At 47.4% G+C, this 26544-nt stretch overlaps 1 pseudogene; it reads left to right on the forward strand.

Annotated features, from left to right (window-relative positions):
- Positions 1-2950: 2950 nt before the first annotated feature.
- Positions 2951-5695, forward strand: LOC147429310 (putative pre-mRNA-splicing factor ATP-dependent RNA helicase DEAH5 pseudogene; annotated as a pseudogene).
- The last annotated feature ends 20849 nt before the right edge of the window (positions 5696-26544 follow it).

A 26544-nucleotide genomic window follows, 5' to 3' on the forward strand; every position in this document is an offset into this window, starting at 1 on the left:
TCACCCGACCTGCCACTGGGATGCCCACAGTAGTTGCGCGATGCTGGAAACATCACCATCACAAAAAAATCTGAATTATTGTCTCTCTCTCTCTCTCCCCAGCCACACACGTGCCTTGTCTGGCCTTTTTCTTCTCCAAGGGATGCAAAAATCTCCATAGATTCCACCAAAAGTAATGAAAACAAAATTGTGGGGACATACTCACTCAAATCGTTCATCTCTCAAGTCTCTCTTCATATGGCCAAATTGCCAATCTTGAGCCTTCTGCGTTAATCGCAAGCATAAGGGGCTCGCGTACTACACTCTTTGATTGTATGCGTGTCTTCTCATTCGGGAGTAGGGGGGCTGTTAATCTCAGCCCTCCCTTCAGGGAGCATTCCTCAGTCTTCCATGCAGACGTGAGTCCACCATCCGCCAACCACTGCGTGACGTATCAGCACGGGGAATAGCATGAGCATGCGACACATCAGCAAGCAGAATCTGCAAGCCACAGTTACGGGCATGTGCATGGGACACAGCAGCAAGCGGAATAGCTGAGCGCGAGCTCTGCTGCTGACAAGTCAGCTCTCGGAATGGGTGATAACGACATGTGAATGAGCCAATGGCCTCCATGTCAGCGCTGGGAATGTTGATGGCGACGCAGGCAGCCTCAAATGCCCTCCACGTAGCATGTTCAGTGATCACACTGCAGCCCCCTCCTCCCGACACTTGACGGTCGCCAGTAGGTTGCCATTGTTATGTGGAAAGGACACTCAGTGTCCGAATTTATGTAACTTGCGCTGACGGTGCAGCTTAAACTGAATGCAATTGAAGATTTCATCTGCCAAGAGGGAGATGCAACCGTCAAGTTGAGCAGCACACCTTTATAAGCTCACACCAACATCAAAGGTGAGGAATCTCCTTCCTCACTCAGGATTGGCTTGCAGTTATTCTACATTTTGGCATTATTTGTAACCCACTTCTCTCGTTAAGTCACTTAGATAAGTCTCACATAACAGACTTTCAATGGGTACTTTGGTCCTTTAACAGAAGATTAATCGTTGTCTCAATATGAGGAGCTTTATTACATCCATATTTAGGCCAGCAAAATAACAAAATTGTTCCTTTTTGTTCCAAATTCTTCATCTAAGAAAACAATTTACGGGCTAGACCCATTAAAGTTTTTTGAAAGTATTTATAGGTGGTAAACAAAAATTTCTACTGTTCGAGACATAGAGAAGCTTGATATTCATAATTTGTTAATTTTATCCGATGAAAGGTTTAAGAGCAGAATGAAGGATGTAAAATGATACTAAGAGTGACGGATTTCTTCCCAGATCTAGAAAGGACAGTTTTATAGTCTTTTACCAGCCTAATATGGTACAGCTCCAACCTGCCCAAATATGATGCTCCAACAGTCCCTCCCTTGGAATTCTGATCTTTACTTTTTTCCCTTTGCAATGGCTCGAATTATAGCACACATGACCTTGAGACAAGGGGCCGTCTCTAGGACGCTCTTTGATGAACACAGCATCTGTGTCCATGAGATCATTTATGTACCTCAAAATCTTGTCGTGGTGGTTCCCTTGTCTTGGCTTCAATCTAGAGCATAGGCTTTGAGGGTGCGGTGCTCATTGGTGTTCGTATAAAAGAGTGGTTTAGTGTATTTTTAGACCCGAATCCTGGCTAGAGTCCGCGCATGTCTTGAAGAAAATTGAGAGAATACAAGTTTTAGTGTAAATACCAGCAAATACTCCAAAATTTAAGCTAAAATCTGGGAAAGTTTAAAGTGTTCCCTTTTTTTCTTTGGTTTAAAGAGTATTTTTGGTGAGTCCCGATGTATGCATAGGGGTGACTTGCTCTAGTAGGATGTCGTGTCACATTTGTTTGAAATAGTCAACCTGTCGGCCTTACCCATTTTGAGCACGGGCTCTAATTAGAGCATCCCATGGGATGACATCATAGAAAGGGAGCTCTAGCATTTGAGTAATTTTGGTAAATGTAGTTCTGTCAATCAATCCATTAAGCAAACCTCGTTTTGTCTGGTGGTGTTGTCTACAGACATTATGCTTATTTAAGGGAGCAAAATGGATTGTTGTGGCTATACATCTAGAAAGGCTTGAGTGAGTGTGACAGCTGATCCATCGGCATATAATCGGCCAAGTGGCTTCCTCCAGGAGTCTCTAGTCATGCTTGGTTGGCATTGTCTTCGAGGTATGTTGGGGCAACACCCACCACACAAAGATCCCTCCAGGGACACTCGTTCGCTACTTGGGCTGCCAGGTTGGCTTGGACTTGTCACCAAAGCAACAAACTGCCCCCCTCCTCCTTGCCATTTGGCGGAAGCTCCACATCTTGCTGGATCTTCTCAAGTTCTTGTATCAGTCAGTTAGAGAGGCTGCTCAGGAACTTTTTGTGGACAGGGAGAGACATGCAGTCGGCTCGGGCCAAAATCTCATGGCAGGTCATCACCTTACCTTGCTCTCAGGGGGGATTGGGTATGATTGATCCAACACGACAGAGTAGAGGCCTCCTTGGGAAGCTCATTGTCATGGGTCTTCTTCCAAGGGAGGAGCCCTGGAAAGAGCTCTTGCTATATAGGATCGGAGGCAGAGTTCCACAGACAAGAGGCCATTGGAGCCAGCTTGCTTTGGTCTTGGGAGCATCTGAGGGGGGACTTGAGCAGCACCAGCCCACATGCATAGAGGAGCGCTCGAGACAGCCCCTTACATGGAACCCTTTGGTTAGTACACAGCGAGGTCACATGGTTGGCAGTAACCCCATGTCTCATGGTAGTCTCATGGTAGAGAGTCCTGGCCGCACCCTTGGAGATTGGTTTAAAGCACTTTCTAAGGAGAGTCAGAGCACCTAGCTATGTGGCATGAGGGGCGTATAGAGCACGTGTCAGGACATCGTCGAGGCTATTCAAGCAGAGTGGCACACTCCTCTCGAGCCGGTGGCTCCCAACTGGATGGAGGCCTTTTCTCGCCTTGAGGTTCTTGTCACAGTACGGGCCTGCCCCGACTTAGGACCTTGCATGTTCTTTGAGGTTCAGTGAGGGTCGACTTCACAGAGTTGCTTCTGAGGCACCTGAGGTAGCAGAGTGTTGCTTTCATCAGTTTCGAGTTGTGGGCAGCAGAGGGAGGATATCTATGCTTGATCCCGACCCGATAAATCTAGAGATTGGACATTGGACTCTGGAGGCTCTGGGCCTGGGAGAGTCACCCTGGTCACGAGTGCAGTGGGACCCTGGGAGTGGTTTTGGCAGGACCCTTTTGTGTCAGGAGATCACCCAGAGATCCCTTCCAGTACACAGCACGTCTGGGGCACCACATTCTGGCTGCTCGGAGAGACCCGCCCTGTTGCAGTAGGCCATTGGTAGAGGAGGGTTTCACACTTGAGTTCTCGGCAGACTTTTGGGAGCGCTTGTGGGACAGCAGACAACCGAGGAGAGTCACCATGTTCCAATGGCTTGTCGCTCATCGAGCTACCGCAGTGGGAAGTTGGTTGGTCTACAGTGACCTTCCGGCGGGCTGTGCCGTGTGTGACCACCATAGTCACAAGGGGACACCCATTTTGGGGCTTCCTGTCCCCATTTTTCAGTCCCCACTTGCCGTCCCGCCCTCTTTTTCACACTAAAAATTCATTTGAGCCCTGTCCCCCGTCCCCACTCCTCGAGACGCGTCTCTTGTGACTATGGTGACCGCTCAACTGAGTCACAGAGACATTGGCTATGGGACTGCCCCACGGCGCAACAGGTTTGGCTTCGGATTCTACGGCTGATGCCAGCCTTGTCGTCAGCTAGTGAGTACACTTGGGGTGCTGTTGCTTGGTCCACCCTCACAGGGCCAGCACTTCGTTTTTAGCTGTCCTCGGCTAGTAGGATGATTGTGATTCAGGAGGGCCGGCCTGTCACAGAGCTTACGCTTCAGGGGTGGAGCAGTGATAGAGAGCTTTCCTGGGAGCTGATTTGCAGCCTGACTCTGGTTTATATGGAGAGCAACAACAAATGACAATGCTTGATTCCCTTCCAAAGATTCGGAATCGTCCTTGGGAAGATCCCATGCCAAAAACACGAGAGCAGCATCTCGCTCAAGAATTTTGTGGAGTAGGGCTCTGTGCCCATGACATGCCAGAGTGGAAGAGAATGCATTTGGTAAGGCACCTACATTTGGCCAGCGGTCAAAGCTATCAATACCGTAGCAAGACAAAGCCTTTCCATTTACAAGCTAAAAATGAGTTGGTTAAGAGTAGTCCATGAGAACCAGGTTTTAGTTGTGTTGGAGAAACTGGTCCAAGGAAAATAACACAAGTTACACAGTACCTAGTAGAAGCAGGGTACACAACAAAATGGAAGATTGGTTGCACACAACCTCAAAGAGTGGCCGCAGTGTCTGTAGCCAAAAGGGTTGCTGAAGAATTTGATTGCAAGCTTGGTGAAGAGGTTTGTTATGGGATTAGGTTTGAGGATTATAGGGCCTTGAGACACAATACTTTGGAGAGAAGAGCTTGTGGATAGCCAGCTCTCAGCATATTCTGTTATCGTGCTTAATGAAGCACATGAAAGAACAATACAAACTGATGTCCTCTTTGGGCTGTTGAAGGACCCAGTAATGCTGTTAAAAGATTTGCGTTTTATAGTCACCTCAGCTACACGTGATGCTGAGAAGTTTTTTGGATATTTTATTTTTCTAAGAACTTTTTCTGTCGAGATTCTGTATGCAAAGCAACCATACAGTGACTATCTATATGCTGCACTTATTACTGTTATGCAGATACTTTTAACGGAGCTAGAAGTTGATCTCTCTCTTTTTAAGAGGAGAGGAAGAAATTGATATAGCGTGCAAGATCGTGTATAAGAGAATCAAGGGGTTGGGTTCCAATGTTCCAAAGATGCAGACAAGAACTTTTGACCCAGCACCACCAGGAACTAGGAAAGTGGTGGTTCCAAAGGCATCTTTAACCATTGATCGAATCTACTATGTAGCAGAACCAGGTTTTGCTAGGCAAAATGTCTATAATCCCAAGCTTGGGTTAGTTTCACTTGTCATCAGGCCCATTTCTCAAGCGTCTGGAAATCAAAGCGTGGGGCGAGCAAGCAGATGGGACCAGGCAAGTGCTATCGCTTTGTACACGGAGAGCACATGTAGGAATGAAATGTTACCAACAATTGTGCCTGAAATCCAGAGAATAAATTTGGATTTGGAAATACAACTATGTAGTTAAAGGCTCAGGGCATTAATGATTTATTGGCCTTTGGTTTTACGGATCCACCGCCGCCACAGGCTCTAATATCAGCCATGGAACAGCTCTATAGTTTAGGAGCCTTGGATGAGGAATGGCTTTCGACAAAGTTGGGAATGAAGATGGCTAAGTTTCCTTTGGAAACACCCTTATCAAAAATCCTACTTGCCAACATGGACCTTGGTTGCAGTGGTTAAAAAATCATCATTGCCTTGCCATGTTATCTGCACAGAACATTTTTTAAAGGCCTCGAGAGAAACAGCCAAAGGCTGACCAAGAAAGAGGAAAACAAATCCAGCCAGAGGGGGACCATTTGACTCTTTTAGCTGTTTACAAGGCATAGAAAGCTCAGATTTTGTGTGAAAACGTGACTCTTTCTCTCTTGATGTTGCTCACCATCATGCTACGTGAGCATTTCAGTGCTGCCATCATGCCAATTTTTAAAGTCAAGAACAACTCTATGTTAGGCTGAGCATGTGTATTGAAAAGCCGACAGAGAGCGAGGGAACCCAAAAAGCAACCGTCTTTCGCTAGTTGATCAATGCTCCTGACGCACAACAAAACACCTCCAGAGCCTGCTCACACTTGTGCAAATTGGCCTCACAGCCCTCCAAAAACAAGCCTGAGTCATCAACAAACTTAGTGTCGAGAAGCTCCACTCCCCAAATGGGTAGCTGTAGGCTCCGCAAACCAACCTCCTGTGAGGCCACATCGCCTCTGCATAGAAAAGAAACAGGAAGGGGGCAAGAGGGCAGCCCTGCCGTACTGAGCTTGTAAGCATAAAGCGTTCCCCTCGACCTCCTGCTAACAAAACCTGACTGTGAGCACATCTGTAGAGAACAGACACCCCTCTGATCCCTGCATCTGAGAAACCCATTCTACGCAAAGTGCCCTCCAAGAAGTCCCAATCAGCTCTGTCGTAGGCCTTCTCAAAGTCGAGGAGGAGCACCACAAGATCCTCTCCTCGTAGGCGGGCAAGGGCAATCGCCTCCCAAAAGGTGAAGATGTTGTCAAGGATACTACGCTCCTTGACAAAGCCCGTTTGAGTCTCAGGTATGAGGCTCTCAAGTAGTGGCTGAATTCTCAAACTCAGAGCCTTTGCAAGAATTTTGTAGGCTGAGTTGAGAATGGTGATGGGTCGCCATGGCCACTCTAACAGTAACGTCCCCTTGAGTATCGAAACTCTCAGTCCATAGCGTAGCCACCTGCTCTCTGAGTTCTGTATCTAGCAAGATCCTCTCAAGAATGCGTAGCATGACACTGCCACTCCGCTGTCTGCCAGCTAGAGTAAGGATCACTGGCACGTGGTCTGAGAAGGTAGTCCCTGCCAAAATGCAAATTGAACCTAGGTCACAAAGTGCTCAATAGCATATGCCATAGAAGCGATCTATCTTGGATAGATTCACTCTGCCTACTCTGCGGTCGGATCTGGAAAAGGAGAGGCTGTGTGAGGGCCGTGCAAAGCTAGCATGTTGCCAAACATCCGAGGTCCTCAAGGTCATACATAGCCGTTCCCAAGCAGCCAACTCAGTCCCATGTACAATAGCATGCCGAACATCCGAGGTCCTCAAGGTCATACATAGCCATTCCTAAGCAACCAACTCAGTCCCATGTACAGTACCATGACTACCCCCAACCCTGTCTGAGGGGTCCTCAAGCATGTTTAAATCCTCCCCAATGCACCACTACTCTGCATGGGGTAGGGATTCCACCAAATATGACCAAAACTCAACCCGTGCACTCACATGGTGGGCACATAAATGTTCAGAAAGCCCACAAGGCAGCCATGTAGCTGCATAGTGACCCACTGGGCCTTGCTTGGCACACTAATGCCTCTGCCCACAACGGCCTGCTGCCATGAATCTGCATTAGTCATACATACACCTCCCTGAATGCCACCAGGCCCAAAAGCAATTGACCACGCAAAATTTGTCCACAACGCTTGATACGGTTCTCACACAAATGATGCTCCTAGCCTCCTCGAGCATAAGCATATTAATCGCTCCACTCACAAGGCATCTCTGGAGCTTCTGTCTGAGTCGACCTCTCTGGTGTACAAATTGAGGTCCCCCTAACCCCGACACATTCCATGAGACTATCCTCATGGGGTCAGTGAGAGAAGCCCGATGCTGCCATCGCGATTCGCAACTAGTCTCTCAATTTTCGAGGTTGGCTTGGATGGGGAGTAATTTGCATCCGAGAGCGACCTCAAGAAAGTCGTGTTTGGAGTGTCTGTCGGGCCGGGCGTGCAGTCCGTAGAGTTACGTCCTTTGTCTAGAAGTCGTCATGAATATATATATAGCAGGGTGCACTCTGTGTGTCGGCAAAAAAGTGTACCACAATGTGCCTACATACTGCTGTATCCGGTGGTGTCACAGAGAACTTGGCCAATGGCTACAGAGTTTGTATCAAATCTGTCACCCCCAAGTCTCCCGTGTGGTGAGAGAACTCAAGAGCCTGAACCTGAAGCTAGTCTATCACTGTATCCATAGTCCACTTAGGCTGATCCTTGCTACACAATGGGAAGGTGTATGGTGCAGCGGAAGTGAATGTTGAACTTTGCTCAAGATGAGTGCTCTGAACTGTGCTCAAGGGTTCCTTTTACTTACGGAAGGGAGAGCCTTCCGTTCCTTTAGTGAGAGAGTGCAATGGACACAAACAAAGTGGTGAACACTGTGAATGGAGGTGCTGAGACTGAGAGATAGAGAGAGAAGAATACGACACCAGAATGTTGTCAAACCCTCCTCCGAAGGCCCCACTCTCTGTGGCGAGAGCGGTCTACTTATGATTGCACAAATCTCTACAATGCTTGGACTTGCCGACGATATCGACGACGATGAGGACGGCGACGAGACGGGCTGAAATCTGAAAATGCTAGGGGCTGAAATCTGCAAATCTTTATCTGCTGAATTCCGACTCTATGTCGGTGATGATGTCGATGGTGAGGATGCGACGACTACACGCTGAAAACGCAGATGCTGAAATCTGCGTTTTCCGGGCTGAATCTGCAAACTTCGCGGGATCTGATTGTGCGGCGAGGATCTGCTGCGGGAAGGTGAGATCTGCGAGGTTCGGGGGTTCTACTGCGGGTACTGACTGCTGAAAACTGAAAACGCTGATACTAACTGAGGTCTTGTCGCGAAGATCTGCAAAAACGTTGATGGTCTTAGGCTGATGCAAAAACGCTAGGGCTGAAAACTGCTATCTGCTGTGGAATCTGCTAACGCTAGGAAATCTGCCGTTTTCTGTTGTCGCCGGGGCTGATATGTTGTGCAAAAACGCTAGCTTCTCAGATGGGCTGAAAACGCTAGGTCTGTTGCGAGGGTTGGTCTTGCTGAGATGTTGCCTGTTGAGCAAGTGCTCCTGCTGCGGCTTCTGCCAGAAAGTGCTAGCGCTAGGTTTCTATATATACAAACTTATGAAATTTGCCCTACTTAGTTTCCAACAAAAGTCACTTAATAAATAAGTGAAAAATGTCAAAAAATAGGGAAAATTGGTTTAATGCACTGGAAAATGCTCCTGATGGATTTTGATGGTAATGCTGATGATCATGCCGTGTGCAACCAGAGGATATGCATCTACTCTAAGTGCCTGGGCATGCACGGTCTGCGAACAGACTCACAAAAGTGTCAGAACACTTCCTAAGCTAGACTGACTGGACTGATTGAACCCTTGTCATGCTGTAGCTTGTCCACGGACACATAGGGTTGGATGTGTCACGTGACATCTCCTCCTTTTCAAAGTGAGGTATTGGTACCGAACTGTATGCCATCGAGGGAGATCGCCAACAGGGTTTGGATTCCTGGAAAGGACTCTTCGCCGGCCCACGCTGATGTGTGGGTCGTGCGATACTTGAACTTCATAAAGGTCTGGAACGCTTGCTTCTTTGGGCCGCGCTGAAAGCGACACAAAGTCTTCGAGTCTCCATCAATGCTTCCACTTCTTCTATGGACGTAGGTCCACCTTCTTCAAGAATCTCCGAGGCTGAAAATTCCTGAAACCACTTCAACACAAAAACATGAACATACCAATTCCATGTAAAGTGACTGGAAAAATACTATTCCTTTGAAAAAACTGTGCATGCAATGCAGATGAATAAAGTGACAGAGTGCCAAACCGTTCATCAAACACACGCAAACAATGAGATCGAATCTTGTCTTTCTGATCTAAATCAATCAACTGTGGCAATTCACAATGAAAATGCCTATGCTTGATGCTCAATCCTTCTCGTGCTCTTTCGGATACTGTGTCATGCCAAGAAAGAGACATGGAATGTGCTTCCTTGAATGCATACTTTTCAGCTTTTCATGAGAAATCCGCATACATCCGTGCTCATTCATGAGTGAATCGTGCTCAACGTACAATATGGCATGCCTATGAAAAGGGATCACATAAAGACGCTGACTAAAATACAGGAAACGATCACGAATAAAACACTCGATCAATGCGTGCTGACTAATCATTCGAACATAGAATACTTCCTGTGAGGGGTCTTTGGACCTTGACTCGTGAGCCAAGATCGGTTCGTCGTAATGGATCGAATCTTCCTGTGGGGGTTCTTTGGACCTTGACTCGAGCGCCAAGATCGGTTGTTCGTGATTGATTGAATTTGCAATGAGGTTAGCTTCACTAGAGAAAGTATCTACTAACACATCATCCTTGTGAACAATCACATTATCTTCATGCAAATCATCATGCTTGTCATTATCAGGCAATTCATCATGCTTGGCATTATCATTCAAATCATCATGCTTATCATTGTCATTCAAATCATGTGTGTCATGCTTGGGAGAAGAAGAGACGGAGAGAGTCTCCTTTTCCCGATCCCTTGCATCTGTGCTTGCACTTGAGAAAAGAGTCGCAACATCTCTTTCACGTGTCGGTCGTTCATTGCTTGTCTTGCTTTGTTCTCGCGATCAAATTCGGCTTGTCTTACTTTGGCTTCCAAGCATGCTTGCTCTCGCTCACGCTCATGCTTGCTCTCGCTCACGCGCTATGGTTGCCATTCTTTCTTCGTACTTACGATCAATTTCTGTCTTTCTTTCTGCTGTTCTTGCTTCGTGTTCTAACTTCCTTGCTTCACGTTCTAACTTGCTGTCCATAAACATCTGCTCCAACTCCTCTATAGGAGTTAGTGCAATCCTTGGCGTAGATGGGGAAGGGGGAGGGTCGGAAAAACCTCTTGGTGGGGAAAATTCTTCTTCGCCAACTCCATGCTCATCACCTTCTTGCAAAGTATCCATGTCGCTTCGGGTGATGACCATCCACTGAAGTCTTGGGTTCTTAAGTTCACGAGGAACTTGGGTTCTTGCGGGTCTTGGTTCTTGAGGTTCTTGAGTTCTTGGGTTCTTGAGTCCTTGAGGTTCTTCTTTAGCTTGCAATCTGTGTTAGAGAAGGATCTTCTCTTCACACGAGCTCTTCTCTTTTCCGCGGGCGCACCCCTTGGCGGCCTTGCGGTCACACCAAGGTTGCTTTTTCCCACCTCACGTTGATTGGCCGGCCGCTAAGTGCACGGTCGGCTCTCAATGAGTGAAAAGGGAAACAAGGGGAGGCTGGACAAGCCCTTCTTTCTTGGGTTTCCTGTCACTCTTCAAAAACACGATTAAGAATCGACACGCCCAAGAGGACTTGGGTCACGTGCGACCGCAACAAGCAAAAAAAAAAATGTGGTTCTTGTGGTTCTTTCCTTGGGTGATACAGAACATTGCCAAAGCTTTGATACCAATGTAAGGTGCAGCGGAAGTGAATGTTGAACTTTGCTCAAGATGAGTGCTCCGAATTGTGCTCAAGGGTTCCTTTTACTTACGGAAGGGAGAGCCTTCCGTTCCTTTAGTGAGAAAGTGCAATGTACACAAACAAAGTGAACACTATGAATGGAGGTGCTGAGACTGAGAGAGAGACAAAAGAATACGACACCACAATGTTGTCAAACCCTCCTCCGAAGGCCCCACTCTCTATGTGGCGAGAGCGGTCTACTTATGATTGCACAAATCTCTACAATGCTTGGACTTGCCGACGATGTTGACGACGATGAGGACAACAACGAGACAGGCTGAAATCTGAAAATGCTAAGGGCTGAAATCTGCAAATCTTTATCTGCTGAATTCTGACTCTATGTCGGTGACGATGTCGATGGCGAGGATGCGACGACTACACGCTGAAAATGCAGATGCTGAAATCTGCGTTTTCCGGGCTGAATCTGCAAACTTCGCGGGATCTGACCGTGCGGCGAGGATCTGCTGCGGGAAGGTGAGATCTACGAGGTTCGGGGGTTCTACTGCGGGTATCGACTGCTGAAAACTGAAAACGCTGATACTAATTGAGGTCTTGTCGCGAAGATCTGCAAAAACGCTGATGGTCTCAAGCTGATGCAAAAACGCTAGGGCTGAAAACTACTATCTGCTGTGGAATCTGCTAACGCTAAGAAATCTGCTTTCTTCTATTGTCGCCGGGGCTGATCTGCTGTGCAAAAACGCTAGCTTCTCAGATGGGCTGAAAACGCTAGGTCTGTTGTGGGGGTTGGTCTTGCTGAGAAGTTGCCTGTTGAGCAAGTGCTTGTCACGAGGACGTGGCAGTTATTAACCATGTCACAGAGATGTGGCAACTGCTAACCTTGGTTGTTGGTTTCTTTCCAATGGGGTTTATTTTATTTGTTTAAGACCCTCTTTTTGAAGTAGCAAACGGTCGGACATTGTATGGCCAATGTGAACGGTAGATTCACCCGCAGATGGGAAGTGGTCGGCACTGGAATTCGTATGGTAAGAGGATGTCTAGGCTCAGAGCAAGATCATATAGGTTCCCCCGTCGCACTTAGCAAGTTGGTGGATACTAGGAAGTGAACTCAATTAAGGCGTAAAGTCAAGGTGGGACTACCAACAAAAAGTATCCAACAGTTGGGCCACATTGCACTTTTGGATGCGGTCCCAATGAGGATAGATGGTCAGAAGACCAGTAGCAGCCCAACGGAAGCATCTCCTAAAATTTAGGGAACTGCTATTTTGGGCCGGGAAATGTGTTCGCGTCATTACCTCCGGTATGACTAGGGGAACATTTTATAACTCTGCCGTGAAGTCAACTGGGCAACCGGTCAGGATATTTTTAAGCGGCGAACCCGAAACGGGAAAATGCTTGTAAATGCGCCAAGTGTCACAGTTTCATGCACTTTCCTCTTGCAGAAGAAGTGGCGCTGAATTTTATGGTGGGAGAGGCCTCATTTCAGCTTTTGTCACAGGTTAAGAGCTATGGAGTGCTTCCTTTCCCTCTCATGTACAATGTGGTGCTAGGAGTGATGCCCTGCACACTACACACTGCTCTCTCTCTCCCCTACGTGCAGTTATGTGATGCCCCACAAGAGGGCTACTCATTTGACTGATGTACAGTTGTGTGGGTTCATGCTTTTGTGCTGAGGCAAGAGCCTCCTTGAGCAGGAACAGGGGTAGCTAACTGCTGCTCCAAAGCAGGCACTGGTGAGCGTCATAACCTCACTGTACAGGTGCAAAATCAGCGCTGTGTATGCGCTGTAAATTTATTGTTTTTCAGCCATACGGACGCCAGGACCATTGGGAATCGTGCCCCACTGGCAGAGGACAGTTAGGGGACTGTTTGGGGCTGAAAACAGGGCAAAAACCAGTAAATACAGCGTGCTGAATTTATTGTTTTTGGGCAGGAATCAGAGGGTATACGCCAGTGCAAGTGAGTTCCAACAGGGGAATTGGTTTCGCGCAAGTTTTGGGGCTGTTATGCTGCCAAAATTTGGCCAAATCAAATGGTATCTAGGTGGATACACGTGAAGGATTCCCAGGACCTTACCTTGTAATTTACCCTCCTAAAGAATAAAGAAATACCGAAAGGGGCGCCAATTTTGGGGCCTACAGGTTGTCGGCGTCTGCTCGGAGCATTCTAGCTTCCGAGCCGTGTGTGTGATTAAGTGCTAAATCCCGTTACAGGTCTCCTTTGCGAAGTGCTCGTGTGTGTGTCTAAAGTAAAGAATTTCGGGTGAAAGCCAACGCCTACCGCCCTACGGGCCGGTTTCATGGTTCCATTGCCGGGATATCAATCACTTTTTCCTCAAAGAGTGAGCCTGGATTGTTCAGGGTCAAGACACACAGTGCAAGAACGCGGGGATTACACTATGGCCGACAAGGGGAAGGGAATTATGGAAGAGGGTTCCTCTCCAAAGGACAGGCAGGAGATTCCTATGGTTTTTGAGATTGGCGAGAGCTCACGGCCACGTCAGTCTGTACCTCCTGTCAACGTGAATGTCCCTCCAGTAGTACAGGGCTTTATGACAGGGCAACTTGAGGATGATGCGTTCAAGACTCAGTTAGTTGCCGCGGTGAATGTCTTTTCGCAGCTGGTGCAGAATCCGAGGTTTATGGAATTCTTGCAAGCGCCACCAGTGCAACAACAAAATAGGCAACCTACGCCGCGTACGGAGCTTGTTGAAGCTCAAGCCCAGGTACTTCATGAGGCGCAGGAGGAAAGGGAACACTCGCATGTTGCGGAGTCGGGGGCTCCAAAGCAGGTTCCTCCCGTGCTTGAACAGGTGGCTAGAACGCCTATTCCACAGGTTATGCCAGTTCAGCCCGCCACCTTTCAGAGCCAGCATGCTGTCTTGAATGGACAGGGAGCTGGATACCAGGCTATGCACTCAGTTTTTCCACCACCCACGGTACATCCTGGGTATTTCGGGGGTGGATCAGTGTTCCAAAGTATGGCTGGTTATGCGTCTGGAAGTCAGCCGTACATGCCAGGAACAATGTTCGGGGGTATGCAAGGCATCATGCCAAACCCCATGTATGGTACTATCGGCATGCAACAAGGTTTCCACGGCAACCAGGGCCAGTTTGGGGTGCCACAGGGTCATTTTGGCATGGCTGGTTTTTCTGGACAGCAGCCGGATATCGCACCTCTGACGCAAAATGTGAATGGCCAAGGCGTGCCGATCATGCCTAGTACAGTGCCCATGTTGCAGACAATCCCGTATGACAACTTGGGGGCACTAGAGAAGCCGAAGGCTTACAAAGAAGGTGGTGCAGCGGTAAAGTTCAGTACCTTCAGTGGTTTCGAGGATAAGACAAAGGCACTCACTTTCCTCCAGCAGTTTGATACAGCTTATGCGGGAGGGAATTTTACAGAGGCCTCGAAGGTTAGGAAAGCTGCCACTTTCCTAAAGGACAATGCGCTTACATGGTGGACGACATTGTTAATGCAAGGACAGACACCCGCCACTTGGGTTTACTTCAAGCAAATGTTTGCATCTGCTTGGCTATCAAATGAATTTGAAGCCGATGTCCTGACAGATTGGCACCGGCTTACTTTAGCTTCGTGCAAGAGCTTGCTGGAGTACAATAGGAGGTTTTGTAAAGCGTTACTCTCAGTGACCTCCTACAGATTTGTGCCACTGACAGAGCAGATAGAGAAGTATTGTTGTGGGCTGCCTAAAGGGCTTCGTGATTACTGTACAAAGAACAGAGTGGCTACCCTTACTCAGCTTATGGAAGTTGCGAACACTGGTCTTGCCCTGTTGAAAGGAGAGGACAGTGGATTTCCGAGCAATGATAAAGGAGGGCAGCAAAAGAAAAATTCAGCGAAGAAGCCCCTTGTGAAAACGGCTCCTGATGCGTCACAAGGCTCAGAACAGGCCACCAAAGACAAGGATTCAGCTGGGACTTCTGGAGCGTAGGCAAAGAAATAGAAAAGGAAGCCTTTTGTGCGCAAGTCGCTCGAGGAAAAGAAGGTCCTAATGGCTGAGAACAAATGCTTTATATGCGAGCAGCCTGGTCATATTTCTATCAATTGTCCACAAAGAAAAAGGCCAGCTGACTCAGAGGATAAAGAAGACCAGAAAGGCAAGAAGCCTAAACCCACGGCAGGTTTAGTGCCAGACATGGTGGGTGACAGGCCCAGCACAGATGCCAGTGAGTTATGCAGGGCATGGGGTAAAGTTAGGGATCAGACGGCACTCATCTTTTTTGATCCAGGTGCCAAAGCCAACTTTATCTCACCAAAGTTAGCTATGAAGCTCGGCATCAAAGCTGAAGAGATGGGGTACACAGCAGAGGCAGGGTTGGCATGTCCTGGCCACTCAGAGTGTGTTACTCCCATCATTGGAAAACTGCGTCTGCATATTCAGTCGTATGTGGACACTGAAGAGTTTTTCATCATACCGCTGGAAGGTTGTGACGCCTTGTTGGGGATCTCGTGGATGTTCCGAGTGCATGGAGTCTTGGATACCTACAACAAAAACATCAGTGTACAGCATAGGGGCAAAACTCACATCTTGGATGTAAAGCTTAAAGGAGAGTCAGTCCCCATTGTATCTGCTTCTGCTATCACTTCTGTAATAAAGAATCATCTTTCTGTGTACTTGATTTTTGCACGTGATGTCTCAGATAGTGATCAGTCAAATTTATCTGTGTTAGATAAAGAAAGGTCAGCATTTTTGCAAAAGTTTAGTGACCGTTTTTCTGACTCATTACCGTCGCAATTGCCGCCAGAGAGACCTGAGGACCATCGGATAGATTTGGTGCCAAGGTGTAGCCCACCAAATAGACCTCCCTACAGGGTTAGTGCGGCGCAGCAGAAAGAGATTATGGGCCAAATTGAGGAGTTATTAGAGAAGGGGCTGATTCAGCCTAGTTCTTCACCCTTTTGCTCCCCAGTGCTCCTAGTGCAGAAGAAGGATGGCTCATGGCGCATGTGTATTGATTACCGTGCGTTGAATAAGAATACCATCAAGAATAGGTTTCCTATTCCTCGCATTGATGATATTCTTGATCGTTTAGAGGGTGTTGCAATTTTCAGCAGGATAGACCTTAAGAGTGGGTACCATCATATTCGTATAAGCCCAGAGGATGTGCACAAGACTGCGTTTAGAACGACATTTGGTCTTTATGAGTTTCTAGTGATGCCGTTTGGGCTAATAAATGCTCCTGCCACGTTCAACAGAATGATGGACCGGATTTTCCGCTCGCATCAACAGTTTGTTGGAACATTCTTCGATGACATGATTGTGTATTCGAAGAATGAAGAGGAGCATAGGCGTCACTTGACCATTGTGTTCGAAGAGCTGCGCAGTCACAGGTTACTTGTCAATCCTAAGAAAAGTGAATTCTTCCTCGAAGAGATCCACTTTCTGGGCCACATAGTCTCAAAGGATGGTGTTAGAATGGATCCCGCAAAGGTCGAAGCTATCAAGACATGGCCAGACTTGAAGACTGTGCATGATGTCAGAAGCTTCTTGGGATTGTGTTCCTACTATAGAAGGTTTATCAGAAATTTTGCAGAGATAACATCGCCTCTTCACGCATTGCAAAAGAAAGAGGTCACTTTCAGATGGACCCAAAAAGAGATTTCAGCTTTTAGTCTCTTAAAGGAAAAGTTGACTTCAGATCCAGTTATTGTTTTGCCAGATCTCAGGAAGTCATTTGTGGTCCAGTGTGACGCGTGTGGCAGTAGCATCGGAGCAGTGCTAATGCAAGATGGACGGGTAGTAGCCTATGAAAGCCGAATTTTGCAAGGGCTAGAGAGGACTATGCAAGTCTATGAGAAAGAGCTCTTGGCCGTGATTCATGCGCTTTCTAGCTGGAAGCACTACCTCTTAGGTGCTGATTTTGTTGTCCAAACAGATCATCAGACCTTGCGATGCTTCTTGACACAGTCAAAGTTATCTGAAAAGCATATGCGATGGGCAAACATTCTTTCCATGTTCCACTTCCAGATTATGCATGTGGAAGGCAAGAAGAATGTTGTGGCTGATGCGTTGTCAAGAAAGCCACAAATTTCAGCTGTGTCAATTCCTTATCATCATGAGTTAGATGACATGAAGGAACAGTATACTACTGATGAAGATTTTGCAAGGATCTTTGAACAGTTACAAGAGGGGCAACATCACGAGCACTACCTCCTTAGAGATGGTTTTATTATGATGCATGGCAGACTTTGTGTCACTAGGCCACTGCGACATAAGGTCATGGAAGAGAGTCATGTCCCACCGTATGTAGGGCATCGTGGCATTGATGCGACAGTCAAAGCGGTAGAGATGTTCCTCTATTGGCCTACCTTGAGGAGAGATGTGGATGCCTTTGTGCGAGCATGCATAGTTTGCCAAAAGGTCAAGTTTGACAGGCAAAAGGCACCAGGGTTGTTACAACCACTGCCGATTCCGGATAAGCCATGGGAAAGCATTGCTATGGACTTTATCTTTGATCTTCCAAGGACGCCAACAGGGAATGATGGTATATGGACCATTATCTGCAGGTTCAGTAAGCAAGCCCATTTTATCCCTGTCAGGAAGAAGATAAAATCTGATCAGATGGCACGCTTGTTCATGTACAATGTGTTTAAGTACCATGGTATGCCACAATCGATTATCAGTGATCGTGATCCTCGCATGACCAGTTTGTTCTGGAGAGGATTGTTTGAGAACATGGGCACTACGCTCAAGTTTTCGTCTTCGTTTCATCCACAAACTGATGGACAGTCAGAAGAGGCCAATTCTACTGTCTTAGATCTGCTGAAATGCTATGTGTCAGATAATAAGGGCAAGTGGGAACAGTATTTGCCTATGCTTGAGTATGCGTACAATAATACGGTGCATTCGTCTACTGGCAAAGCACCTTTTGAAATTGTTGAAGGCGGCAAAAAGGTTCCTCCCATTTTGCACACAAAGGACAAGATCTTTGAGGCAGATCGATATGTTGAGAACATGGATGAGATGTATAAGAAGATTAAAGTTGCCTTGGAGAAGACTCAGGCAAAACAGAAAAAGGCTGCTGATCGTCACCGTCGTGAATTGCTACTATCACCTGGTGATTGGGTTCTCTTAAGGTTCGAAAAGGCAAGGTTAAAGAAGATGAAGGGCAAGGAACGGCTGTTTCCTAAGCTCAGCATGCGTTACTATGGGCCTTTTCAAGTGCTTGACAAGACCAGCGATGTGGCTTACAGGTTGAAATTGCCTGATGTGTGGAAGATTCATAATGCGTTTCACGTGAGTCTTCTAAGACCCTTCGTGGGTGATGTGCCAGAAGATATGCCAGTTGAGGATCAGCCAGAAGTTGAGGAACTTGATGAGATCCTGGTACCTGAGCAAGTTTTGGCACATAAGGACAGAAAAGTTAAAGGACAAGTTGCAAGACGTTATTTGGTGAAGTTCAAGAACTATCCACCTATGGATGCAAAGTGGATGGAAGAGCATGAACTGTCAGAGTCACCAAATGTATTGCAACTTTACCTTGAAGCCTTTGGGGTACAACCTACTTATGCCCCAACCCAACGTGTGCAAAGGAGGGGTAATGATAGAGCTAGTACATCAAATGTACATATGAGTTCAGTGCCATAGATGGAAATGGCAAAAGTATGAAGGCCTCATTAAGTCATTTGTATCTATGTATGTTACGACCTTTCTTGCGGATACATGCGATGATAAAAGAGTGTTAATAGCACAAGATCATCAATGGCGTGTATTTATGGTATGCAATCGAGGACGTTTGCGATTTCAAGAGGGGGGTATGTCACGAGCACGTGGCAGTTATTAACCATGTCACAGAGATATGGCAACTGCTAACCTTGGTTGTTGGTTTCTTTCCAATGGGGTTTATTTTATTTGTTTAAGACCCTCTTTTTGAAGTAGCAAACGGTCGGACATTGTATGGCCAATGTGAACGGTAGATTCACCCGCAGATGGGAAGTGGTCGGCACTGGAATTCGTATGGTAAGAGGATGTCTAGGCTCAGAGCAAGATCATATAGGTCCCCCCGTCGCACTTAGCAAGTTCGTGGATACTAGGAAGTGAACTCAATTAAGGCGTAAAGTCAAGGTGGGACTACCAACAAAAAGTATCCTACAGTTGGGCCACATTGCACTTTTGGATGCGGTCCCAATGAGGATAGATGGTCAGAAGACCAATGGCAGCCCAACGGAAGCATCTCCTAAAATTTAGGGAACTGCTATTTTGGGCCGGGAAATGTGTTCGCGTCATTACCTCCGGTATGACTAGGGGAACATTTAATAACTCTGTCGTGAAGTCAACTGGGCAACCGGTCAGGATATTTTTAAGCGGCGAACCCGAAACGGGAAAATGCTTGTAAATGCGCCAAGTGTCACAGTTTCATGCACTTTCCTCTTGCAGAAGAAGTGGCGCTGAATTTTATGCTGGGAGAGGCCTCATTTCAGCTTTTGTCACAGGTTAAGAGCTATGGAGTGCTTCCTTTCCCTCTCATGTACAGTGTGGTGCTAGGAGTGATGCCCTGCACACTACACACTACTCTCTCTCTCCCCTACGTGCAGTTATGTGATGCCCCACAAGAGGGCTACTCATTTGACTGATGTACAGTTGTGTGGGTTCATGCTTTTGTGCTGAGGCAAGAGCCTCCTTGAGCAGGAACAGGGGTAGCTAACTGCTGCTCCAAAGCAGGCACTGGTGAGGGTCATAACCTCACCGTACAGGTGCAAAATCAGCGCTGTGTATGCGCTGTAAATTTACTGTTTTTCAGCCATACGGACGCCAGGACCATTGGGAATCGTGCCCCACTGGCAGAGGACAGTTAGGGGACTGTTTGGGGCTGAAAACAGGGCAAAAACCAGTAAATACAGCGTGCTGAATTTACTGTTTTTGGGCAGGAATCAGAGGGTATACGCCAGTGCAAGTGAGTTCCAACAGGGGAATTGGTTTCGCGCAAGTTTTGGGGCTGTTATGCTGCCGAAATTTGGCCAAATCAAATGGTATCTAGGTGGATACACGTGAAGGATTCCCAGGATCTTACCTTGTAATTTACCCTCCTAAAGAATAAAGAAATACCGAAAGGGGCGCCAATTTCGGGGCCTACAGGTTGTCGGCGTCTGCTCGGAGCATTCTAGCTTCCGAGCCGTGTGTATGATTAAGTGTTAAATCCCGTTACAGGTCTCCTTTGCGAAGTGCTCGTGTGTGTGTCTAAAGTAAAGAATTTCGGGTGAAAGCCAACGCCTACCGCCCTATGGGCCGGTTTCAGTGCTCCTGCTGCCTCTTCTGCCAGAAAGTGCTAGCGCTAGGTTTCTATATATACAAACTTATGAAATTTTCCCTACCTAGTTTCCAACAAAAGTCACTTAATAAATAAGTGAAAAATGTCAAAAAATAGGGAAAATAGGTTTAATGCACTGGAAAATGCTCCTGATGGATTCTGTTTGTAATGCTGATGATCATGCTGTGTGCAATCAGAGAATATGCATCTACTCTAAGTGCCTGGACATGCACGGTCTGCGAACAGACTCACAAAAGTGCTAGAACACTTCCTAAGCTAGACTGACTGGACTGATTGAACCCTTGTCATTCTGTAGCTTGTCCACGGACACATAGGGTTGGATGTGTCACGTGACAGAAGGAGAAACCAACCGCTATATCCAGGGCCTTTGCCCGTCTAACTGCTAGAAACAATACATGGACTCTGAAGCAAGCTGCCTCAAGGTCGAGAGAGGAGTCCCCGAGGAATAGTGTGAAGTTGTAGTCGAAGAAGTCGCACTGGCGATGAATGTTGAAACTAGTTAGCTCACGAGGGACTGTCGCAATAGGTGACATCTGCACCAATAGGGGCGTCCGCAGGTATTGTTGCTCCTCCTACGTCAAGCGGCTCATGGCAAATGCATTACCAAGAGATCTCCGAGTTGCCGAGGAAGGACCTGTCCCTTGGGACGGCGGTTGGATATGAGAGGGGGAAGACGACGAAGCAGCGGGACTAGCGGAAGGGGTGGAGAGGCGGTAGCGGAAGGGATGGGGGGAGGCGGGTGCGGTAGGTGGAGCGGGAGGGGAAGGGGTTGTCGGTGGCGAAGCTGAGGTGGAAGGGGTGTCCTGTTGTAGAGGGTCGAAACGGTTCCTTGTTGGAACCCACTGCTACTGGCCTGGTGTAGGTCAACTACCAGGGGCGCCGAACTAGTGTTGTGGTCCCTGGCGACGTCGACCACGAACCTGCTGTGAGCCCTCCTCTAGGCCAGGGAAAGAGACCGAAATGGGGAGGTCTACCTCCTCGATAAGAGCATCGATAGCTGGATCGAAGCCATGGCGGCGTGGCGCCAATGTCGAAAATGAGCTTTGGCTTCTCGGATGGCCAGTGGGCTCATCGCAATGACTGCAGATGCCATTTCGGAAGTCTCAAGCGGAACGTCAATGATCTTTCCCACCTCTGCTAAAAGGTGGGCCTGTAGGAGATCACGCACCTGGTCGAGTGCCGATGATCTTGTAGATAACAGAGGTGGCCTCAAGGCGCGCCACCTCTGCCTCTAAGCTCGCTTGCTCTGTCGGCGAAAGAGCAAGTTGAATGGTGGGTTTTGCGGAGTCAGGCGAGGGGGCTTCAGTCGAGTCCTTGTGTGGCGGAGCAGAGTCCTCAATTTGTGTCTACTGTTGTGACAGCAAGCGAGGATGGGAAGCCGTCACAAGACGGGCACCACGTGCCAATAGAAAAGAACAGACTGAACAGACTTTTGGCACTTCAATAACAACTGAACTGAAAGAGAGAACACACACGACACGAAGTGGCAGAATTCCACCCCAAAGAGTATTGGCCCCAAACCTTGGCACCCCTTTCGGTATTTCTTCATATTACTTGAACTCTGTACAACGACACTACTCCAAACTTTGCCCCTTCTCCATGAAGCATACCAAAGAATGATCCCATGGACTCATATTTAAAGGCCCTAGGCCCAAAAGCAGTTTACATGAAAAGCTTTAAACTGAAAAGCAACTGGTCCAAAAAGCATCTGGCCCCAAAAGCAGCCAGCACAATTTACGAAAATCCGTACAACTATCACGTCAGCAAGCCAACGCGAAATCCGAAAATCCGTACAATCTGCCACGTCAGTACCTAGCGTGAATTGTGGAATTCCGTACAATCTGCCACGTCAGCAAGTCAGCGTGAATTGCAGAATTTCGTACATTTGCTTCTTCTGATTCTTCACTTAGGGTTTAGGCCCCTCGATCGGGATCTGCAAGTCGGCTCCGTTCTTCAGTGGCTTGACACATCAACAATTTGTGATAGAAGCTAACGAGGTAGGAGGGTCGAAAGGCGGATGCGGGATCTCGAGCTCCTCCATTGAAAAAAGGACGAGCAGCACGGGGGGGGGGAAGGGGGGCATAGGACAAGCTGACAGCGTGCAGGGGTGGAATGGGATAAGGCATAGGGCTGGGACGGAGGTGTGGCAGGCTGGAGGCTGCACGCAGGGCTGAGGGCAGTGCACAGAGTGTTGTGGGCCGGGGGGGGGGGCTACGAGAGGGGGATGGAGCAAGCAGTGGCGAGCAGGGTGCGGGCAACATGAGCGAGTGATCAGTTCAACAACTTGTTTTGCTTTTTCTTTATTCAAAGATCAAGTGTTTCACTTTTAGGGTTTTAGGCCTCTCGGCCAGTGCTTCATAGGTTGGGTGGGACTAGGATTTAAAAAATCCCTCATTCTTTTAAGTTTAGGCCCTCGGTCATTCTTTTAAGTTTAGGCCCTCGGTCATTCTTTTTGGGTTCACAACTTCCTCTGTTCTTCGGCGCGGCATGCCACGAAATCACTTTGTGACAGAACCAATAATTAAGAGAGATTTGGTGTGAAAGCCTTGCTATATGGTCTATCTAACAATTACCTCTAAAATGTAACTTTTTCAAGGGGTTTTTTTTGAGCACTGGTCATGAATATCCATGCACTTACCGAAATTGCAGAGTCCAGTGCGTACCTAAGTAATCCCTTTATCTTTCACTAAGGTAGATAACACAAAGTGCATTGATTAGTGGGCATCTGAACACTTTAATGGGAATTGAAAATTGTAATAATGCATTCTATAGACCATCATTGTTTGCCAAATACCGGGTGTAGTGTATTTTAATCGCGGCTAAAATTGCAAAATCCTAGCTACATTTCGTCCTTGCCTTGAAAAAAAAACCGACAAAATATAGCACATTTTAGTGTAATTCCGAGCAAATGCTTCAAATTGTGACCTAAAAACCGGTATAGTTTGAGTTTTCCCTTATTTTCTTCGGTTAGGAAAATTGTTTTTGGCAAGCCCTATACTAACTTCTAAGCCTCAAGTCGATGAAGTCAATGTGTATCACAAAAAAAAAAAACCTACAACAATTGAAAGATTCACGATTTGCTCTCTGTCAAGTTAGAAGCAGTGGTTGTAGGGCACGAGGAAGGCTCCAAGAGGCAGCAGGTAGGCAGGCGACAGCTCACGCAGATCGGGACAACTCTCAAGGCGTATGCCATAGATGTCAGGTACTAATCCAATGACTTGCTTAACTCGATTGGTTGGAGATGGTCTTGGGTTTCCGTCGATCGTCGGCGTGGGCGTCGGCTCCGTTGGTCTGTCAGAGCGTTGAGGACAACCAAAATAGTTATGTCTTGTTTGAAAGCATCCAAAACATCAACCTTCTTGTAGTAAGGTGTCTCATTGTTGAGGTGTCAAACGAGGCCTTTGTGGTTGACTTTCACGAGACTCTCGAGAATTTGTTCTTTGTTGGCGAGAGTTGTAGTTAGTGGCCGGAGGTTCTTCTGTGGTAAACTCTAGCTTCCCTTCATCAGTTTGTAGCCGACCGCGGCATGGTCCATAAGCTCTTGCATGGTAGAGACTTGCTTGGAGAGACAATATTCTTGCAATGGTAATGGTAGTCCATTGGTGTAGCGCTTGCATTGGTCCTCTAAGGAAATGAACTTAAAGAAGGACACCAGAAGGTACACGTCGAGAAACCTTTGGTTATAGTCGTCTATGGTTTCAGTGGCAAGCATTTTCAAGTTGCTTAACCATTGTAGCTTGGTTTCGGTGGCAAGCATTTTCAAGTTTCAAGGGTATCCATATGGGCTCCAACCATTGTAGCTTGGTGGTGGTGGTGGAGGTGGGGGCAATGGCGGTGGCAAAGGCGGTTGCACTGGATCAGGGTAAGATGGTTGCACCATATTCCTGAAGACTCCCCGATCGGAACAGACGGCTGAGAAGGTTGCCGGTTGGAAGCTCTCGTACTTTCTGGTGCTGGAGGAGGAGGTACCACCTGGGGCATCAGAGGGGGTAACATGTAGTTCAAAAATTGTTGAAAACTTTGCAGCATCGAAAGATTCTGTTGAGGATGCGGCGAAAGAATGTCGCGAAGCTCGTCGAGGAGAAACTGCAAGTATTCCGTTGAATCCATGAACGCCATGTCTTGGGTTCTTTATGGCTTATGCCCTGTACGACAGAGCGCGCCCGATGCGTGATGAACTGAGGGTGGGAGTGGCTGATAAGTCCGAGGCACCAAACTTGCCGTGGGCTTAGGCTTCTTTCCTTTTTTGTCCTCTTTATCATCTGAGTCAACTGGTCTTTTCCTTTGTGTTACAATCTGCAGCAAAGTGACCATGTTGCTCGCATATAAAGCATTTATTCTCAGCCATCAAGACCTTCTTTTCCTCGAGCGACTTACGCACAAAAGGCTTCCTTTTCTGCTTCTTTGCCTGCGCTCCAGAAGTCCCGACTGAGTCCTTATCCTTGTTGACCTTCTCTTGACCCTTGCGACGCTTCAGGAGCCGTTTTCACAAAGGGCTTCTTTGCTGAATTTTTCTTTTGCTGCCTCTCTTTCACGTTGCCCGAAAACCCACTGTCCTCTCCCTTCAACAAGGCAAGACCAGTGTTGGAAACTTCCATAAGCTGAGTGAGGGTAGCCACTCTCAGCTTTGTACAGTAATCTTGAAGCCCTTTAGGCAACCCACAACAATACTTCTCAATCTGCTCTGTCAATGGCACAAACCTGTAGGAGGTTACTGAGAGAAACACTTTACAAAACCTCCGATTATACTCTTGCAGGCTCTTGCAATTAGCCGCAGTGAGTTGGTGCCAATTTGTCATGACATCGGCTTCAAATTCATCTGACAGCCACACAGATGCAAACATTTGCTTGAAGCATACCCATGTGGCGGGTGCCTGCCCTTGCATCAACAATGTGGTCCACCATGTAAGCACATTGTCTTTCAAGAAAGTGGCAACTTTCTTGACCTTAGAGGCCTCTGTAAAATTCCCTCCTGCATAAGTTGTATCAAACTGTTGGAGGAAAGTAAGAGCCTTTGCCTTATTCTCAAAGCCGTTGAAAGCGCTAAACTTTACAGCTGCACCACCTTCTTTGTAAGCTTTTGGCTTTTCCAGTGCCCCCAAATTGTCATAAGGAATTGTCTGCAACATGGACACTGTAGTAGGGATCATCGGCATTCCTCGGCCATTGACATTTTGCGTCGCAAGTGCCATATTTGGCTGCTGTCCAGAAAAACCAGCCATGCCAAAATTGCCGTGTGGCACCCCAAACTAGCCCTGATTGCTATGAAAACCTTGTTGCATGCCGATATTACCATACATGGGGTTTGGCATCATGCCTTGCATACCCCCAAACACTGTTCCTGGCATATATTTCTGGTTTCGAGGCGCATAACCAGCCATGCTTTGAAATGCTAATCTACCCCTCAAATACCCAGGATGTATCGTGGGTGGTGGAAAAACCTGATGCATTGTTTGGAAACCGGTTCTTTGCCCATTTAATGTAACATGTGGACTTTGAAAGGTGATGGGCTGAACTGGCAAAACCTGTGGAATTGGGCGTTCTAACCACCTGTTCATGGACGAAAGGAACCTGTCTTGGAATCCCTGACTCCGCAACGTGCGAGTTGGGATGCATGAAGTACCTCGGCTTGAGCCTCAACGGGCTCTACTGGCTGTGTGAGTTTCCTTCTCTGCTGTGTCACTGGTGGCACTTGCAAAAACTCTATAAACCTTGGGTTCTGCACCAGTCGAGAAAACACGTTCACAACGACAACTAACTGAGTCTTGAACGCATCATCTTCAAGTTGCCCAGTCATAAAGCCCTGCACTGGTGGACCATTCACATCAACAGGAGGTACAGACAGGGGTAGCCGTGAACTCTCGCCAACCTCAAACACTGTAGGAATTGCGTGCCTGTCCTGTGAAGAGGAACCCTCTTCCATGATGCCTTTCCCTTTGTCGGCCATAGTGTAATCCCACATTCTTGTACTCTGTGTCTTCGCCGCAAACCAATCGAGGCTCACTTCTTGAGGAAAAAGTGATTTCGACGGAACCATGAAACCAGCCCATAGGGCGGTAGACGTAGGCTTTCACCCGAAACTTTACTTTACTTTAATACACAGAGAAACTTTGCGAATAAAAACTTGTAATGGGAATTAACACTTCAAAGCACACACGGCTCGGAAGCTAGAATGCTCTGAGCAGACGCCGACAACCTGTAGGCCCCAAAAACTGGCGCCCCTTTCAGTATTTCTTTATTCCTTTAGAGGGTAAAGTCACAAAACTAGAGTCCTGGGGATCTTCACCTGTCACAAACG

This window comes from Adiantum capillus-veneris, chromosome 22 (genome assembly GCF_014529385.1).
Source record: "Adiantum capillus-veneris isolate H3 chromosome 22, ASM1452938v2, whole genome shotgun sequence".
Lineage (NCBI taxonomy): Eukaryota > Viridiplantae > Streptophyta > Polypodiopsida > Polypodiales > Pteridaceae > Adiantum > Adiantum capillus-veneris.